The 12,925-nt window shown below is 37.2% G+C and overlaps 1 protein-coding gene across 11 annotated transcripts in view; it reads right to left on the reverse strand.

Annotated features, from left to right (window-relative positions):
- Window positions 1-12,925, reverse strand: part of NPAS3 (neuronal PAS domain protein 3) — a 597,093-nt gene that overhangs the window by 556,827 nt on the left and 27,341 nt on the right. For 2 of the 11 annotated variants that reach the window (XM_068192949.1, XM_068192950.1), the window contains exon 1: window positions 236-291. The exons of the other annotated variants lie outside the window; for them this stretch is intronic. The gene's annotated coding sequence lies outside the window, so the exon portion shown is untranslated. Of the gene's footprint in view, window positions 1-235; window positions 292-12,925 lie in introns of those variants that run through there. 11 annotated transcript variants of the gene reach the window in all.

Genomic DNA, 12,925 nt, shown 5'->3' on the forward strand with positions numbered 1-12,925 from the left:
ATACACTTTAATATCAAATTTAAAAATTCTGCATGTGCTATATTTGGTAGCAGAGGACTTCTGAGGAAGAAATCACATCACAACAAGAAAAAGACCATCACTGTTTTTTTTTTGTGAATTCAAATAGTCAAACTGACAATACTACCACTAATGCTTGCATCACCAATGTTAAGCAATACAGTAAAATGCCACCAAGGAGGAAGCAGAGAGAAATAAAGCCAAGTTCTATACTTACTTGGAACATATCACAGCATACTGAAGAGGAGAAGCCAGGAACACCAAACACCGTATTCCTGCAAGATCAACAACTCTCTAGAAACAACCCTTAAATAGCTCACAGCCAGCTCTGGGAGCCAGCAGTTTAGAGCCAAACCCACGTGTGGACTCCAGCTGCTTTATAACAGGTGCTCCACCTACAAAGGCCCTAACAATGACTCAATTGGGTAACCTGCTCTGACCAGTTAACAGCTGATCCTGCTGCCCAGCTTAGCTATCCTAGCACCTGTGTGCTGTTGTCTTCTCTGCTGCTTGGTGCCCAAGAGAAATAGGCACAGGCTTAGCCACTTCTTTTGCCACACTGATAGATGATGTCCTTTCTGACCCCTGCAGCTGTTTCAAATCTGACTAAAATTAAACCAGACAGCAAATTCTTCAGTGAACTACAGGGTTACTGAACCAAGAGAGCTGCAAAAGAGCAAAAGGATACCAAAGCCATTTCTATGCACTGACTCCATCCTCCACACAATTGAGATATAACCTATAAATTATGTTAACAGTTAAGCCATGAATTGATGCTGACCTCTTCCTGTACTTTGCTTTTGTCCACCTGTAAAATGGGAATAATAGTAGTGGACTATCTCCATCAGGACAATAAAAAAGGGTTTTTTACCATCTGTAGCACACACTACAGTTCAGGTAGCATAGTGGTGTATATATATAAGAATACAAGTAAACATGTAAACATAGAAACCTACATAGCATGAAGTGATTTGAAACCTCCAGATGTCCCTCCTAAAAATTTGAAGACAAAACAGGAAAATACAGTAAGGAAATAACAGAATAAAAGTAGGTGTCATGCAGGAATTTCCAATTTTTTTAATTTTTTTTTTAAAGTGTGCAGAACAGGTGCAGCAAGTATCATTTCCCTCCTGCTGGTTGGCCCACCTGCTGTCTGCCTGATGGTTCTATCTTTACTACCTCAGTATTTATTTCCAATATGCAAAGTCAAAGACAATAACATAATTTTTTTTGTATTTTTTATCTCAATGTATTCTAGGTATCTTCCCAAATAACTCTATGTATCAAATGCAACTTTGTTGTTCTTTCAGGTAATGGTAAAAAGAAAACACACAACAAAATTCTTGTCTCTGAAATATTCTGTTGTACAGATATGACTTGCTGCAGAGAGTCCATACAAAAAACATTATGTCCCCCTTCCTCTGTTTTGCTTTTCATGCATTGTGATGCTTCTCAAGCTTCCAGATGTGAAAATTGGTGGTGTCTCATTTGGTGTGAGACATTGCATAGATTCATTGAATAGGTACCCAGTGTAGAAGGGCTGACAACTACAGCAAGAAAAATCTCATGAGAAGCATGCCAAGAATAATAAAATAGTAATTATAACAATAAATTTCAAGGTATAAGATTTCCTGATTTTGAGCCTATAAGGTTTTCAGAGTCTCAAAAAAGTTTTTGGCTGAAAGAAAAAAACATAAGCACAGGATGCTAGGGCATTTCAAGTAAAACAGAGTCTCATTTACTCATAATTAGATGAGAATTACCAACATCATAGCAATTCTTTCTTATCATGCAATTCTCTCTCTCCTTCTTCTCCCTTCTTCCACAAGCTTTATAAGACAACACACAGTATTCACACAGATGTTTACAGAACTGGGGAAACTTACACAGAAACTTGCATTTCTGAAAAAAAAAATCTGTAATTCTCTGGTTTCCTTCAGTGCTGCAGTTCTGCTGATACTCAGCTTATTGGACACCTTGGTTCATCTCTCCCCCAGCTCACTGGGCTCCTACTCGAAGATTGCTGGATAAGCAGAGTCCAGAGCAGGCAGCACACTTCCAGGAGGGGATGCAAGTGCCTCCCCACAGCCTTTAAACAGCCATGCTTGCTCTCCTTCCAGCTAATGCTGCCGCTTCGGGGATGCGTTCTCATTTTTCTGCTTAGATCACAGATCTTATGCTGGTTTAATTTATTAAAAAGAAATTTAAGGCAACTCATAATCAACACTAAAACCTAGATGACACCTCCAGCTTATGGCCTATACGCACATAGTACAGCTGCAGGGCAAAAAAGTCTCACTGAGTGGGACTGGCAGCTCTCCCATCTCCAGTCCTCCATGCTTTCAGTGAAGGATATGACTGACATCTGCATTTGTGAAATGCCTGCCACCACACACTCTCAAGGACAGTGTTTGGACCTTTATTCTGTCCTACAAATCTATGTAGGTTTTCACAGCAAGGCAACAATGGTTTGATATGAAAGCATTCATACCTGATCATGTGAACTTAAGTTTTCCTTCTCACCTATGAGCTGAAGTGCATCTTAAGCCTTCTCCTTTTTTGACAAGAAATCTATTATCTGCAAGGAATAATTATTCACTAACAATACAAGAAGTAATTAAATTTGAAGTTTCATGATTCTGAACAGCGACATCCCTACATTTATAACTGATACAATTCTTAATTCAAAGCAGTTATAATTTCACTACTTTTATTTTACAGTTCATTATGTGCACTTTGTTAGTTCAGAAGATACCTCCTTAAACATCACCTTTTGCTTTTGCTATTTTTAACAATTTTCCAATTCTTTCTTTGACTATCCCAAGTGTCAGTGAAAATTACACCATGCCAAAGAATAATGTAATGTCTACTGTCCAAGCAATAATGTATTTGTTATTGCTCAAGAAAAATAAACACTTTCATAAATGCATAACTTGTGAGAATAATTAGCTTTCTTTATTAATACTACATGACAAAATAAATTGAGGTCAGACAAAACAAATATTAACAACTGACAATGAAAACACCTTAGGATTTTTGCACTGAGCAGATAACTTTTTAAAAACATTCTCCTACCTAGAGTCATGTATTAACTTTTCTATATCTATGTACTTTTTATATTCCTATTCCAAATTTTTCAATCTTTACCTGTGGCTACATGCATTTCAGCACACAACAAAACAGCAGTTTTCTTTATTTTACTGCACTGTTACACAGGGCATAATTTCATTATTTTAAAGAAAACAGTTCTATAAAGTCTGATAAATCAATATTTCTTAAAGATAAAAGTTTGCAGAAACATTATTTGCTCTGTTTTTTCTCTTAACTGGCTTTCTGTTTAGCATTAATTTTAAATGTAATGTTATTTCAGTCAACCAATACTTTTAAGCATGCTGAATAGTGTGGAACATTCCTTTATTCTGATGTCATGCAGAAAGCATTTTTCTCAGAAGACATCTTTTGTAGTTGTAACCAAAAGGCAAAAGAAACTGGAGATCTCAATAGGTGGGGGGAGGGGGGGGTTAATGGGGGGGAAAGGCTTAAAACTCCTCAATCCTGTCACTTCTAAAACTGTATTAGAACCACACATATTTTTGGCAGTGACATCTTAAAATAGTCCCTTATAAGCCAACACTTCTTTGCCACATTCAAGGTATTATACTCACTTTTACAGGTTTTGACTAAAAATTCCTTGCATTATTGTACTGTATCACAGGGAAGTTCGCGATAGTTTCATGAAAGACGTTTTCATTTCTGACTGGCATCTTCTCAATAGCAGGGGGCCCAGGCATACCGCTCTCTTCCAGGCAAACCTTTCTGCTCTTAAACAGTACAGCATTCATAATTTGCTTTCAGCACCGCAGGGTAGCTACACAGAGAAGTTTCTGCAACTAAATAGGTTACATCACAGAAAAGTCCGCTGTTTGGCCAAGGTGTAAAACATAAATACACCCCTCACTCGGTTCTGCACCTTACAAAAATAAAATATTATCTACCCAAAGCATGCATTTTCACATTCAGCCTGGCATGTTGTCTATTTTAATGTGTTTATTATGTATCATCGTTCCCAATTAAGTACATGACAGGGAAAAATCAACTACAGATTAAAGGAAACTTAAAAAAGGTCTCAACAGGATAAATATGTGTACTGGCAATAACTTTTCTTTCTGCAAATAGTCTGAATTCTCACTGCAAGAAACTGTACTCTGTGCTGGACGTTACTCTGTCTTTACTTCCTAGGCTGTCTTACAGGCATAAATATAAAGGGAAGGCATCATAAGGTAAAATTGCTGAAAAGTATCATCAGCATGATTCAGGAACAAGAACTTCTCTTACAGGAAGGAATTTTTGGGTGATCCCAAGATAAATGATGAAATTATAATTAAGAAAACTTTGATGTCATCATATACTAGTCTACTGGATCATTCCACCAAGGTATATTTAGAAAAGGAAAAGAAAGCGTTTTACTAGTACTTTTAAAAATGCCGTCATGTGAAAGATAGTTATGTACTCAGAATCACAGCATATGCTGAGTTGGAAGGGACCCATAAGGATCATCAAAGTAATTTCCTGGCTTTGCACTGGACCATCCCAAGGATCACACCATGCGCCTGAGAGTGGTGTCTGAACACTTCCTGAACTCTGTCAGACTTGGGGCTGTGACTGCTTCCCTGGGGAGTCTGTTCCAATGCTCTACCACCTCCTGGATGAAGAACTTTTCCTAATATCTGACTAGAATGCTAAACCCAGCATTAACAAAGACATCATTACACCAGGGAAAATGGCACATTATCAGTATAGAGTAACACACTACAAATGCAGAGATAGATGTACATAGCCTGTTTGAACAGAGAAATTCCAACTATTGTTGCAGTCACAAGTAATAAGACACAATGTAAACAAACTTTTGCGTATTTCTTAGAAATAAAGACACTTTAGGTTGTGCATGGTATTCCATGTTATTACTGAACTGAGATATAGGTGATATTTTTGTACATATATCTATATGTAAAGTAAAATAATACACAGCATAAAAAGATGTTACCTTACCACCCATAATAAACACATGCCTGTTATTTTCCTGAATACCTACCGATTAGTACACCAGCTGCAACATACTCTGCCAAAAACATACCATGTTTCAAGTAGGCAAACACCACATGTGTCAAAAAACTGCAATGTTAAAACAGGAGAAGCCTGGTTTCTATTATCTTTCCTTAAGTATCATCTCTGGAACACATTCTACCAGAGGTAGGAATGGAGAACCTTGGCTTTTCATGTGTAATTTGGAGCTGGGATCCCAGTCTTTTCCTGTGGAAAGAAGGGAAACGTGCCCCAAACAGATCTATAATACTATATCAAGCTAAATCAAAGAATCTTTAGAGTTGGTAGGGACCTCTGGAGATCTGTTAGTCCAACCTCCCGCCAAGGCAGAGTCACCTAGAGCAAGTTACACAGAAATACATCCAGGTGGGGTTTGAATGTCTCCAGACAGGAAGACTCCACAACCTCTCTGGGCAGCCTGTTCCAGTGCTCTGCCACCTTCCATGTAAAGAAGCTCTTCCTCATGTTGAGGGGGAAGCTCTTGTGTTTTAGTTCATGACCATTGCTCCTCATCCTGTCACTGGGCACCACTGTAGAGTCTGGCACCACCCTCTTGGCACCGGCCTCTGAGATATTTCTATGTGTTAATGAGATTCCCTCTCAGTCTTCTCTTCTCCAGACTAAACAGGTCCAGCTCTCACAGTCCCTCCTCAAGAGAGAGGTGCTCCAGACCCCAAATCATCTCTGTTGCCTCCACTGGACACTCTCCAGTAGCTCCTTGTCTTTCTTGTACTGAGGAGCCCAGAACCAGACACAGCACTGCAGATGTGCCTCAATAAGGCCAGAAGGGAGAGGATCACATCTCTCAACCCTCTGGCCAATGCACCCCAGGATAACAAGACTTAATACTTTAATACACTCCTCCAATGCACTAATGACAGGAAGAGATGTGACTGTTACTACCATTCAAAATTAAAAATATTTTTAAATATCTTTAAACATGGTATCATGTTATTACAATTGCTGGGAATATTCATAATTGCTTTAATGGGAAAAAAGTTTTTCTACTTTCAATTTTTCTTTATGGAGTCAGCACAGCTACAGGAGAGTACATGGCTTATGCATCAGGAGAACTGGTAGCTAAGTTCCAGATGCAGAGTCCTCATTGCTGGTGGTCCATGCACCAGAAAGAATATAGGTAGGCTTTTAAATTCCAGGTTGAGCTTGTGGCACTGGCAGTCTGGAAAAACACCTCTTCACTTACTCCTTTGTCCCTTTAATTCTACAAAATAAATGAAATTATTGCAGGAAAGACAATTCACTGCTTTATGATCCACTGTTTTTTGCTTTAAAAAACAACATCATGCACTGAATACACACTGTTAGCCTGTTGTTCATCACAAGTACTGTGCCATGTGCTTACTAAAAAGAGCATTAAAGCATAAAAGGAAAAAAAAAAAAGTGGGACTGCTTTTGAAGGAAAACATGCTAAAAACTTCAGAGAAGCAGTCCAAAATCAAGAGTTCTAAATGTGAAAATAATGTAAGATTCTCAGCTACAAGCAGGATCACTGAACAGATGAAGGCTGAACAGGGCAGGGTTTCTGCATGTTTCTCAACCATTCCTATTGCATTGCTGTGCAGGAAAAAAATAATAAAAAAAAAAAGTGGATTGTTTTGTGTTTTAGTCATTCAGTCTTCTTAAAATTATTATTTCCCCTCAAAATTCAAATTCATGTGTAATACAGACATTTGATACTAGAAGGGATTTACAGCACCATGAAAGTTAAGCAATAATATGGTGTACCTATATGTTTTTGGAACATATACCAGATAGCATTTTAAGGTGAAACTCAGTAGAATAAACCAGAACTATACACAAAAGATCACAAGCGTGTAAAGACATGTATCTATAGAAAATAGTGCAGAACAGCCTCCATGATAAGTGGAAAGACAATGTTGAAAACTAATTTTACCTCCCACACCCTTAAAAAAAGAGGCATAAATTACTATGTAACTTTGTTTCACAAGTTCAATAATAGCAGTTCTCCCTGGCCTTCCGGCTCTGTAGCCCCCTAAATGACAGCACTAACACCTGACAGTGCAAGTACTTCTTTATTTCCTTCTACTACTAATCACCCCTAAAGTTTATCATTCTTCATATTTATAATATATCCACCAAAAGCAAAAATTCAGTGCCGTTCATAACACTTTGAAAGAGATGCAGCTTCACAAATGATAGCAACCTTGGGGCATTTAAAATTGAATGCATTTCTAAAATTACTTTAAATTTCAACTATGGACTGTAGCTAGGCCTGCTTGCCTAAAGATAATGCTCTGTATTACCATGTCATAGATCTGGGTTAAATTTCCAGCCTCTCTATAGCTTCCCAAGCTGGCACAACCTGGGGTGAGACTAGTACCTCTTGTTATCGTGCAAGCACCACTTCAGCCGATTAAGGAGCAGCACTGTTCAGCTCTGAAGAGAATCTCATCCTCCTCACCAAGAAGCTGTGTCTTTGAGCACAGAGAGAGGTTAAAAACAGGGTTGAAATGGAGTATATCCTCAGGGCTCCATCAGGGACATGAAAGACAACCCCAGAAAGTATGTTATATGACAACAAAGACATCAAATAATTTTAGCGGCATAGCTGCCTTCTACTTCTACAAGTTTCCCTGGCACTTCCACATGCATACAGTACCTTTTTCCCCCTTCCATCACAAGATTTTTGTGTATTGCTCTTACATGCTACAAAATAGCTGCTGTATTTCAATCTGGATAGCTAGATTACAATGGTGGATTAAGTTATTCACATGTAATAGGTCAATTACCAGGATCTTCTGTACTCAGTGAAAAACAAAAACGTTTTGTAAAAGGGCATGGCTGGGTTCAAGTTTTGCTACTTAGTCCTCTCACTCCCAGTCCTAAAATGTCACACAATCTTATGCACTCAGCCCTGGTTATAAGTTCAAAATTTAATTTACATTAAGCAATGAAGGGGTTTGTTTCACTGCTCCCAAGTACTAGCTAAACATTCAAATTATTGCTGTTACAATGATAAACAATCTATATGAGTAAATATGTGGTATTTACACAGAGATTCAAAGACAGTCCAGACACACGAAAGAATTTCACCTTTTGCCTGCCTTCTGAAGAGAAACAAAGAAATTCCAAATTTGAACTGCTTGTTGTAAAGCAGATAGGGATCCTTTAGAAAGAAAGGTATCATCACACTACATGGTGTTGTAAAGACAATGTTGCTACACTTAGGCTCACGGTACAAGCTTTTATCTGGTGACTTTAAAGCTTCGTAGTGTGACTACCTGGCTTGAAATCTGATTTTCTCCATTAATGCAGTTATATAGAAAAGAAAAATGACTTTCAGATTAAGGTAAGCAGCTGCATAATAATACTGGGAGTAAAACAAGCATCTGTGGTCTTGTGCGAATCAGTACTAGTTTAAGAATGGATATTGACAAATAAATGTCTGGAAGGCTACATACTTGATGGAATATAGAAAAAGCCAAAAAGTCCAGTGCTTAAGTGCCTAAAAATTTGAAAGATATATACTGCTGAAAATTAAATTGAAATACATTTTCTAAATACCTTCTGCAACATAAGTGGCCTGTATCTTCTTTCAAGACAGAGTATCAGTTTATTTCAAATTTAGAGATATTGGCCTTGATTCAAATTCATGGCAGTTATAGAAACCAATGTTCCATGGCTTGATTCAGGTGGCAAGCATTAAATCTTTTTCCTGCTGTCATGCAACAACAACTTTAATACAAATTAGCACTGCCAAACTCAGTTTCCTGAGCTCAGAAGTCCTTGATGCTACTCCCTGAATTTTATTCATACTTTCACACGGATTGTGCTTTGCTGGAATTGTTGTAGCTGACAAGAAACAAAAAATACAATTTAATGACACTGGATTCAGTATTATAATTCATGACATCATAGAAAATTTAACATGCAGCTCTTCATTATTTTTTTAACTGATGTAAAGCTCAATCAAATCCATACAATGTTTGTGGAGGGTTTTAACACTGTGTAAATTTGATTTCTATTAGTCCCTTCAGACCATTTGTTTATGCTGAACCTATCTTGCTAGTCAACAATAACTAATTTTTCAAGATACCAACTCGACTTTTACAATGCCCTTCTTAGAGTTCAAGAAAAAAACATCCAAGCCTCTGAAAATACGAAGCAACAAACCAAAATCAACAGTTTTTTCTCAGTTTTCCTTCTCAACGGGAATATACAATTAACTAAACTTGACACTCCAGACAACTCAGAATGAGATCCAGAGAGTAGATCTGAGTCAGAGAAAGCATATTTCCACTTAAGAAAGAACTCTCTGTTTCTCCAATCAGCCACTCCAGACTGATGGGCCCTTAATTGCAGAGTTCCACAAAAAAGAGTGGGAAATGCCAATGAGTACCTAAGCCTCCTCGGTTTCCATGGCCATGCTCAAAAAACCCTGGCAAAAAATTTGCATTTCAAGGAACGCCCAGTTCCAATTCCTTGTGACTCCCATAGAAGTAAACCAAAATCCAAAACCACTTCCTAGCAAAATTTCTGCCAAACCAGTCAACTCCCTGTAAATTTGAAATGAACAACTCATTCTGTCTGAATTCAGACTTCAATTTACAGCCAGTCATTCATAAGTCTGTCTTCCTTTTTATTAATATTTTACCACTAATTTATAATCCAGGAGTACCAAAAGCTAATCAGGCTCTTAGCTTTAGTGTACTGCCAGTAAAGAGGCATATAATGGTCAGTCCTAGTCAGAGAATTAAAATGCATGAAGACAAAGGAAGCAAAACAAACTAAAATAACATCCCTTTTCCTCCTCAAAATCCTATAATGATGAGGATAGCCTTGCTAGTTCTATGACTAACAGAATTTTCATTTAATATCTAATTTTAACCCTTTTTATTTTTGAATAACTGCAGTCTAGCTATTTTCTAAGTGACTTGTTTTTGGATTTTTTTTTTAACTTCTTCATATAAAGAAGACAATCACCAGTTTCTCAGTTACCTCTTTATCTTCCTACCTGCAACTACCCTTGGCCAACTGCCTTGCAAGTGTGCATAAAGAAAGAAACACCAAAGTCAGCAAAGGGTAACATCACTGAAGCCCTGAAGGTGTGATATACATGTGTTCTGGCTGGCCCTTCCCGCTCCTTGTCCTCATAGGGAATGCTGGTGCTTTTCCTAAGAACAGAGGAAATTATATTTATGATTCTACTCATAAATGGGTTTAAATGATTCTCCAATATAGGAGCAATTTACAGGAGTCTTTCTGACTTATTCTTCAAAAGCAAAGAGACCAAAAACAGTGATTATCATGTTGAAGTAAAAGTGTGCATGCATGTGTGTATGTGTGGGTGGGTATGGGTCTTCTGGAACTACAAAACTTTACACTACTATCAAAGAATAATGTTTTTAATAACTCATGTTAACAATGATACATGCTTACCCAGGATATGTAGCTATTTTGCCAATAGTCAGTGCTGAGATAAAGAGAATTTTGTGGAAACTCTGCTCCTACCTAAAGGTCATGTAGTAGGAAATAGACTTCAAAGAGCACCATAGGAGTTTACAAAAATAACAAAAAAAGAAAGGAAAGCAACAGGTTCAAGGCATACTATGCATTGATAAAATTTGCTCTATATCTTACTACATATCAAGGATATATCGATTGTCAGGAATAGAAATACTCTTGTATTTATGCGTTCACATTTATGAGTCTTAAAAACATGCTGGTTTTAAGACTCATAAGTGTGAATGAATAAAAAAGACTTCCAGTATCTACTTAAAATTTGGAATTGCAGAAAAAGCAGTGTTACCTAGCTGTCATTGAAATCAGAGAAGGATCTCTCATTGATTTCATCTGCAGTAAGCCCCGAGTGATAAAAAAAATTGGATGTTTTAAATGTAAGTGCAAGCTTCCAAGAGAACCTGAACATCTTACTGGCACTGACTTATTTTGGTGACTAATAGCAAGACATTATATAAAATTTTGGCTCTAGTACCTACAGTAAGTGAATGTTTTTGCATCTAAGGCATAAAAACATATACAGAGAGAAAAGCATAGGAAAAGCAGAAGAGGAAAGTTGGAATGAATTTTGATGGGATTTCCTAGCTGCACTGCACATACTCAGCTGGATATACTCAGCTTGTGTAAATTGACAACATAACACTGGAGCCAGTGGAGCCACGGTACTCAACACAAACTAATAAACTAGCTCTATGTACTGCTGTCGAGAGAAAAATAAGCACAAGCTTTCCCACCACAGAGATTAAAATATAAAAGTGACCCTATTGAATATAATGGTGTTTGGGGAATTCCTGTATCTTTTGTACAAATCAAAAGAAATGATGAAGGGACAGTGAGAGTAATGGCTGAGCAATAATGCCTCATGTACCCTCACTGCTAAGAGATTCATAATTAAAATCTTCTCTAGCTGTGTGCATAGTGCCCATGGCAATGTGTGCCTTTGCACTTCACAGAAACAGGGAAAAACTTACTGACAGAGGACTGTGAGCCCAAGATACAGCACTGAAAGAGGTATTTAAACCTTTGAAGTATGCTGGACACACATTGAGAAATTCACAAAAATTAATGGTCATATTATGGGATAGGCCAAACATAAATAAGTAGAGATCAGCTGGATACTTAAAGATTTGAACAATTCAACTTTCTTTATTCGTGAAAAAAAAAACTTTTTTTTTTTTAATAAAACATTTTAGTGAATGTGAGTTAATAACTTTTCAAAAATTTTTCAAAATCTAACCAAAGTCACGACTTCTGAAAATGAAGTGCAACATACATCCCGGACAGATTATGTTTTGAAAATCCCTACAGAGATACTTTCTAACCTATCTGACAGTTCATTTTTTTTTTTTTTTTTTTACAGTTTTTTCTTATGCTAATTATGTAAGAAGTATCTTGCTGCCTAAACTTCAGGAATAACTCTAAATTTCTGAGAAGTAATGAGTTATTTTACAGGCACTATCTAGTAAGCACAGTGACTACTGTGATCATTTATCAGACAAAAACCAAAGTAAAATATATTAATTTTATTATTCTGTAAGCCTAGTTAATAATATTAGACACATTAAAACTGCCACTAATAAAAGATTTAATAAAAGTTACACTAAGAGAATGATTCAAAATCACTTGAAAGCAGTAAGAGTCTTTCCATAAATTGACTTTTGTGAGCTTTGAAACAGGGCTGAATTGGTCAGCAATGATGCTCCAAGGCACATCACAAAATAAAATTCAATTAGGAACATACACATATGCAATCATTGTACCCCTATCACGACAGAAGAAAACCCACCTCTTTAGTAATCTTTGGCAGAGCTTCACAAAGCTATACCCACTTAATACTACATTGTTTGTCAGGGATTCTTTCTCCCTTTTTTGGGACACATTAATCTGAAGTGTTTAAAGCAATCATGGCATAGCCTGAACACAATAGGGGAATGTCCTCCATGACAAATGCCAGGTGCTCCTGCCAGCAGAGCGATTCTCTGACCCTAGGAGCTGGCAGAACAGAACGTCTCAATTGGCTCGGAGGACAGCCACTTTCTGAGGAGCCATTTAGTAACTTCCCCAGCCACAAGCAGAAATAAACTTGTGCCATGCACTTAAAATAATAGAAAAGGCTAGATGGGGACACAAAAATCTAAAATAAAGCCTTCTGCCTGCTTGCTTCTGAATGGTAAGGATAGAATAGATCACCATTACAAGACAAACAGAAGAATACAAATTCCCTAAATCAGAAAAATATTTAACACAAATTTATATCCATGGGCTGTTTTTTCCTATATTTTGTAGCACTGTATCTGTTTCA

The sequence above is a fragment of the Anomalospiza imberbis genome, chromosome 6 (assembly GCF_031753505.1).
Source record: "Anomalospiza imberbis isolate Cuckoo-Finch-1a 21T00152 chromosome 6, ASM3175350v1, whole genome shotgun sequence".
Lineage (NCBI taxonomy): Eukaryota > Metazoa > Chordata > Aves > Passeriformes > Viduidae > Anomalospiza > Anomalospiza imberbis.